Below are 8,637 nucleotides of genomic sequence, written 5' to 3'. Positions count from 1 at the left end.
AAAGTTTCTCAAAACTTTGCCTATTAGGATTGATTTAGAGAACCTTGAAATATTGAGGACTCAATTGAGTTTTGGGATTAATTGAATTGCATACATTTGTTTTTAAAAATTGCAGGTTATCAATTCTATTCCGATTTCCTAAACATGTCCAATCCTAAACGTCCTAGGTCTTCATCTAGTCGTTCTAGTCGTCAAAATCCACCTTCAAATCCCCTCATATCCCTCAAAATCCTATTCCAAATCTTGATCCTAACTTGACTATCCAAAATTCTTGTTTCAATCAACCGGTCCTAAAGATTATCGTTATGGTTTTACCAATATTTTGACTCATATAAGATTAGGGAAGAACGTATCCCCTCTTCAAACTTGGTGATATTAACTTTAAATATCTCCATATCTTGCACGAATGGAAATTGATAAACTTTTCGAACTTGAACCATTGTCTATCATCAACTTGTTCGTATCTTATACTGTAATGCCGTTGTATCAAAATCGTGACAAAAACCAAAACCATAGGAGTGCGTTCCTACCTCCTAGGTCAATATTTCCATCTTGATCCGGATTACATAGCCAATGCCTTAGGCTTGGATAATGAAGGTTTATCAAACGAAAAACAAGTTTTTAGGCTCACGATATAAACGGAATGATAGTGCAAGTGTTTTAGATCTCCATGAGCGTTTCCTTCATCTCATGATCACTTGGTGGTTTCGACCATCCGGGGTCGATATTCAACTCTTAGAGCTTTAGATCTTGGTGGTTGCACTGTTTTGAAAAATAAAAAATAAACCTCTCCGAGATTATCTTTGCTGAAATTGTTGAAACCGTTAACCTAGTGCCAAATAAGAAACTCTGTCTTCACTAGTTTACGGTTGTATTCTAGTAATCTCTTTTCTAAAGCTGAACTCCGAGTTGGTCTAGATGCCTCATTTCCTCTTAAGAAACAAATCAATCTTCTTCTTTAACAAGAGCGGGATGGGTCAAAAATAAGGAAACCGGTGCATGGGTTCGATCTTCTACTCCGGGAGCTAGTTCTTCACAAGCTCCACCCGAAGCTGACGAAGATCCCGAGCTTGAGCAAATTAATGCAAGATATCGATGAAGCGAAGATGAGCTGATCAGCCCGAAGAGCAGCCCGAGGAGCAAGCACAACAAACGCATCAAATGCCTCCATATTTCCAATCCTTTATGGAGACATTCAATTTCCGATACGCTACCATGGACTCGCGCTTTTCCTCTATAGAGTCTCATTTATCCACAATGGGAGCTCAACAATTAGAGATTCTTTGGGAGATGCGTGCAAACAATGAATCAACCAACGCTCGTACATGAACTCACACACGAGATGGCCGCTATGCGAGCCCGTTTTCCTCCTACCTCCGGATGTTTGATTATGTGTTTAGTTTAAGACTTTGAACAAAAGAATATTGTTTCAACATTTTGGATATTTTGGATTGTTTGATTTTGTGGATTGTTGGATTTTGATTTATGAATAGTGTGACTTATATGTTTTATTCATTTTGCATCATCATTAGCAATATGACCAATTTTGCCATATCACATTATTTATGAATATTGATTATGAAACTAATGGCTAACCTCTCTTTTGATTGTGATCTTAGCAGCTTAAGCTTATATTAATAATCATTGGCTAAATGATTCAAAACCTTGTTTTACAATGTCTTTTTTGATTTAACAAAAGGGGGAGAAGAATAGGTGTTAAATGTTTTACATAATAAATTGAAGAAGTGTTAAAGTAAGGGGGAGTAATTTCAAAACTTGATTTCAAAAATTTTAAAATTACTAAAATGTTTTGTTATATCAAAAAGGGGATTGTTGAAACATTTTAATATTTCGATATAACAAATTAAGTTAAATGGATTTTAAGATTTCCAAATGATTTTCTAAGTATATTCGATATAACTATTCGAATATCAAAACATTACTCCAAATATTTCAAAAATCATTTTTAATCCTTACTTAAGTGTAAAATTAAGTTTTAATCATAAAACAATTTCAAAATAATTTTACAAAGTATTTCGAACCAATTCAAAGTCAAAAATTCCAGATTGCTCAGAGGGAACCGATTCCCCCCCATAGGAGAACGATTCCCCCTGAATGGTTTGGCTCCGAGATTTCCAGAATGCTCGGAGGGAACCGATTCCCCATAGGAGGAACCGATTCCCCCTAAACAGTTTTGTTCCGAGAATTCCAGTATGCTCGGAGGGAACCGATCCCCCCCTAAACAGTTTTGTTCCGAGAATTCCAGTATGCTCGAGGGAACCGATCCCCCCCAAGGGGGTACCGATTCCCCCCTTGTTCAACGGTCGAAATATTTGAATTTACACTTAGGGAACCGATTCCCTATGAGGGGGAACCGATTCCCCCTACGCTCCAAGCTATTTTATTAAATTTTTCACACTAAAACGGCTATAATATCTTCTCTAATCATCCCCAACGTTCAGAAGTGATCCAAGGTGTATTTAAGCAGCTTAGAAGCCATTGATCAATAACAAGAAACATCAAGCAACTAGAATCAAGAGAGAATCAAGAGAAAGCATCAAACCTCAAGTTTGAGCATTTCAAGCCTATTTTCATTCATATTCATTTTGCTTTCAAGAACACTTTTTGTGCTCAATTGTATTCATCTTTGAGTGTTCTTTCTTTGTTCTAGATTGTGTAAACATCTTACCTTGTGAGGTTTTCTTGTAATTTGCAAATTTGTAATCTTCTCTTTGAGAAAGAGTGTTCTCAAGAGTTGGGGTATACTCTTGAGGGAATTGTAAGGTTATCTCTTTGGCCTTAAAAGAAAGAACAATTAGTGAATTTGTTGGAAAATCCTTAGTGTGGATAGCTAAGGTAGTACGTAGACTTTTTTTGAGAAAGTCGAACCACTGTAAATCGCTGTGCAATTACTTTCAATTTTCTGCAAAAGCTTCCACAAAATTTTTATTGCCAATTCACCCCACTCTTGGCCAATTTCGTCATTCGATTAACTCAACAGTTTGGAAAGAATTAATAGAGAAGCACAAGGTTGGAGGAAGGGGATGAGTTTAAGAATTGTATATAAGAGAAATGGGCATAAACATATTTGCAAGGATTTTTTATGCATGTAACATTAATTGTATTTAATATTATATTTATTTACTGTATTTAAGAAAATTATTATATATGTATATTTTGGTGTGCATCAATAATGACTACACAACGGTGCGAGTCAATGATAGAACATTGAAAACTTGGTTGGACATAAAGGTAATGTTGTATCGATTTGTTGAGAATTATCATAGACAACTACAATCTCTTAGATGAGAGGAAAGTCATCAAGACTATAAAACAATTTATGAACAACCGCATTGTGACGGTGTGTTGGTAAGTTTAAAACGTAATGCAACCCAAGTATATACAAGAAATTATTTTGTTACACTTTGCAAGAAATGTCTTACGAGGGTTATTATCTGCTTAAAATAGAAGTACAAAATGATTGCATGTGTTATTGGTTAGCATGTTGAAAAGGAGAAGTTTTATCTTCCATTTAAAGATACCACACATGATACTATGTATTGTTGTTGTATGAAGTTGGAGTCTGTTGGTTTTTTCATGTCATCATATGTTTGTCGTATTGAAATATGAAAAGGCAAAACAAATACCTCAAGGTGTATAATGAAAGGATGAACTATTTTAGCAAAGTTAAATGTTGGATCAGACAATAAGAATACAGATGTTGAAGATAATAATCCAACAACAGTACAAGCCAGGTGTTCCACTTTTGCCTCTTATTGTATGACTATATGTCAACGTACATAAAAAACATTAAAAACTTTCAATGAGGTTAAAAATCAATTTGCAAAATTGAATCTCAAATTGCAAACGGTGAAAGTTAGGTGTAAAAAGAGAATCGATAAAAGTGAAGAGACGCATGGAATGGCGATCCTATAGTTCTTGAAACAAGAAGAGCAAAACCCAAGAGAACAAAGCGCCAATGTTCATCCTCCAATTCGACATGTGTTTCATACGATGAATGTCACGTTGACTTTCATAAAACCTCTGAACCTTCTCCGAAGTCTTCTGATCAGGATACGAGGCATACTGGTGTACTTCAAATATCAAAATTAGTTGGATACATGCCTGACACATATATGAAAGACGACATATCCGAGGTAATTAAATTTTATATAGAATAGTGATTAATATTTGTTGGTATGTTGTTGATAATAACTTTTTACAGGTTGCATATACTCATGAATTGAAAAATATGGGAAAAATCCAACAATTTTGGATTGGCAACCAAATAAAGATTGGTAGTGTGTGGTCTCGTCCAAAAACCTGATGTAATTAATATCAAATATAATTGTTGTTATTTATTTGATATATTGATAATATTTAAGATTTAGTTATATTAAAATCTAATGTCATTTTCTATAATTTTTTACTCTTATGATAAACAGGACTATGTCTGAGCGTGCTTCGATAATATATGACGGTTGCATATATCATTTTGTGTCTATCGGGAAATTTAGTTTAGTTATGTTAATCAATATTTACATGCATGAAATATTGTTACGTTTTAATCTTTCAGATTGGATGAATTGGTTAGAAATTACTTTACTTTTATCTTATTTCAGGTTGCATATACTCTGAATTGAAAAATATGGGAAAAATCCAACAATTTGGATTGGCAACCAAATAAAGATTGGTAGTGTGTGGTCTCGTCTAAAAACCTGATGTAATTAAATATCAAATATAATTGTTGTTATTTATATTGATATATTGATAATATTTAAGATTTAGTTATATTAAATCTAATGTCATTTTCTATAATTTTTTACTCTATGAAACAGGACTATGTCTGAGCGTGCTTCGTTAATATATGATGGTTTAGATATCATTTTTGTGTCTATCGGGAAATTTAGTTTAGTTAGTTAATCAATATTTACATGCATGAAATATTGTTACGTTTTAATCTTTCAGATTGGATAAGTTGGTTAGAAATTACTTTACTTTTATCTTATTTGCAATTACGATATTTATGGTGTTTTGTGATTTTTATTCCCCTTAAATATTGGTACTCTTATTTAGTCAAATTACTTCTTTTTTTAATATTTAACGATTGTTTAGTTTAAATGAAACAATGCTATTTAATATTTAAGTACTTCATACACATTTTTTTCCCGATCTTTATCAAGTCCATACCAATATCGGTATTGGTACCTATACATGCGATCGGTACCCAGTTATAATCGTATCGGTACTCGAGTCATGTGGGAGCTATTTACATGCTTCATACACATTTTCCCCGGGTTTATCAAGCCCATATCCTTAAGAAGCTTATTTTTGATTAAATGTACCGGTAGGCTAACTACGAGTATCGGTACGGTATTGATTTCGAATCTCCAGCGCCCCAACCATACCAAAACCTCATATATATTGGCACCTTATTAATAAGTGTATCGCTATGCGTTTGTGGTCGTACCGATACATGTACATGAATTAGCCTTCGAATATGATTTCCCCTTATTTTTATCAACCTCTATAGTTAAAAAATCTACTTTGTGGTACGCGTACCAATATCAGTGTATAGTATCGATACAGTGTCATTTACCTAAATTCTAAAATGCTCAATCTATACAGATACAGAATGGTAATGGTATTTATAGTACGCGTATCGGTACCCTGTTATAACCGTACCGGTACAGCTGTGTGGGTGGCGTAAATAGTTTCTAATTCATCTTTCCCAAATGTTATCAAATCTAACCTAAAAATCCTTTTTCTCCTAAAAATTCCTCGTTTCACTCGAACTATCAAAATACTTCATGGTTTTTACAAGGATTTCAAGGGATTTTATCTCTGAGTAAGCGTATCGATACGATATTATTTTGAGGTATGATTTGAATTTCATTTATTTATTTATTCGAATGTTATTTTTAAGTTTTTACATCTAGATTGAACATTTTTTTTATTTTTTGTGCCTTTGTTTAATTTATTCACATATTATATTAGATTTACATATAGTTTAAATATTTAAATAATAGATTGAAATTTTTAGATATGTTTTATACAATGTGCTTTGCTGGAGTTTGATATTTGTTCTTTTTAGAACCATACAACCATGGCATCAGGATCAAAACTTACAACCAAACGTCGTCGTTCAGATTTATCGTCTTCGAGTCATCCCCAACCCGAACCTCAACCTCAACCCATTGTACCAAGTTCTTTTTATGGTTTTTTAATGAACCCGAGGTGAAATATGACCAAAGGGAAAGGTTTCTCATGTTTAACAATTTCCTATTTGGGATGAGCATATTGTAGATTTGAATTTATGTCTGCTCCCAATTTTAATTTCCCATACCTTATTCATATGAGGCATTGGAAATTCAAAACCTTTCTTCAACTTAAGCCACAATATTATCCCACGTTGACCCGAATATTTTTCTCTAACACTCGAAATATTGTTGATGATATCTCATGGGGAAGATATTTCTGCTAGACACTAAAATTTTTGTCAAGCATCTAGGTCTAGAAAATAGGGTTATTGATACTAAGGATGAATTTATTATTGGTTCTCCAAACCCCGGCTCAATTACTACCCTAAATGTCTATGACCGCTTTCTCTATTTATGATCACTTGGTGGTTTCGACCATGTAGAGGTAAGTATTTGACTATTAAGATTGTCGATATTTGGTGGATTCAGTGCTTCCATTAATAATGCATAAAATTGCTCAGATTATTTTTGCATATCTAGTTTACATCATCAATAACTGTCGTACCTCTATGGTCACCTTCTTTACTACAGTTGCGTCCTAAGTCATTTCCTTAGGAGGTATAGATGCTCCGTAGATGTTCATTTCCCTCTAAATATAAGATTGATTGTTCATTTCTTTGAAAGGTTCACTTCGAGCTCATCAATAATGAGTGGATTTCTTGCAATCCACAACCAGAGCCAGCACCTCAAACAGTTCGTCGGCCAATTATCCAGTACCTGAAGAACATGTCATTTTGGGATCACTTTCAGAGTTAATCTCTCAGATAGAGTATCCGTTCAGTAGCTTCAAGATGTTGTCTAGGATGATGTTGATAGCGATGGTGATGACGATGCAACGGATGCTTAACTTTATTTAGGAATTAGTTTGGATTATATTGGATATTATATTATTTGTTGTGGCTATTCCATTTTGGATATCATTTATACTTTCTTTATTTTAAATATGCTGCTATTTTGGATTTGTTAGATATTTGGTGGATATTGCTTATTATGGATTAGGTTGAATTACATTTGATATTGGATAATTTTGTTGGATATTTTGTCGCTATTTGATAGAGTAAAAACGTGAAAAATTTAAAATTTCTAGTATAGAGTAAGAAACTATCTAAATAGATAATTTTGAAAAAAAAATTCATAATTTACAAAGTTGAGAGGAACTACAATGCCCATTTTATATTATATGTATTGGTACACACTTGTACATATATCGGTACGCTTATATTATTCAAAATTCTAGTATGTTTCCAAGGTACCGATGCAGGCACAATATCGATACCATTTATACCGGTACAAGGTTATGCATGTACCAGTACAGGTTAATGTTATGAAATTCCAGAATGTGTCAGTGGTACCAATACAATCAATACGGGTTTATACATGTATCGGTACAGGTACATATACACATTCCAATATGTGCAATCGTACCAAACAACCATGGTATTGGTACCCTCCTTTATATTATATGAAAATCCAAAATATGCCAATTGTACCGGAACGAGACAATATCGATACTGGAACCTTAATGTATTTTAATTATCTTCAAACGATACAGATTTTTGTTCAGTTTATGAATGGCAAAAAGAACATTGGAGATACAATAGAGAAAAAAACATGTTATTTGAGAACAAGTATTTGTGTTTCGTATGTTCAATTACCAAGTATAATAACAAGTATCCTAAACATATATTGAATTAAATGTTATCATTTCAGAACTAGCACAAAAAATATAACATAACAAGTTTAATAGTGTTCAAATGTTTGTCATAATTTGAAAACTCAAATACACCACTATTATTCACTATTGATGAAACTACATTGAACATCCTTACTTCTTAATCATGTATAGGTAAATTACGACAATTGAAAAGATCAACTTCATTGTATTTGCTTGTGACAAGTTTTGCCAAATTTTGAATCGTTCAGCTCCCATTTGTTGTATCTGCAAAACAAATTTAAAACGTTATTCAATATCACACAATATTAAATGAAATTATATTGTATACTTTACCGTGAAAATAGTCTTCGACCAATCACTCTTGTTATCAGCTTCTATATACTTTAATATCTACATGCCACAATCATCTCTGAATCCAATATCAAATACATACTTTGTTACAAAGAAATTCAGACAAATAAATAGAAACTATTATTTAAAATCTATATTACGTACGAATTTGGTTGCTTCGGTAAGTCAAGAAAATGGATTGAAAATTTGCAACATCTTCAAATAATCTACCCAATGAGCATGACAATTATACATAAACTGGCCTTTACTCAACTGTTATAATAAGTCAAAACAAAATTCAGAATTTATATTTAAAAACTACACGAATTATATAGTTCTTATAAATGAATAAAGAACTTACAATATTTTCTG

Source organism: Hibiscus syriacus, unplaced genomic scaffold (genome assembly GCF_006381635.1).
Source record: "Hibiscus syriacus cultivar Baekdansim isolate YM2019G1 unplaced genomic scaffold, ASM638163v2 tig00110813_pilon, whole genome shotgun sequence".
Classification (NCBI taxonomy): Eukaryota; Viridiplantae; Streptophyta; class Magnoliopsida; order Malvales; family Malvaceae; genus Hibiscus; species Hibiscus syriacus.
Note: the sequence above shows the minus strand (reverse complement) of the source record.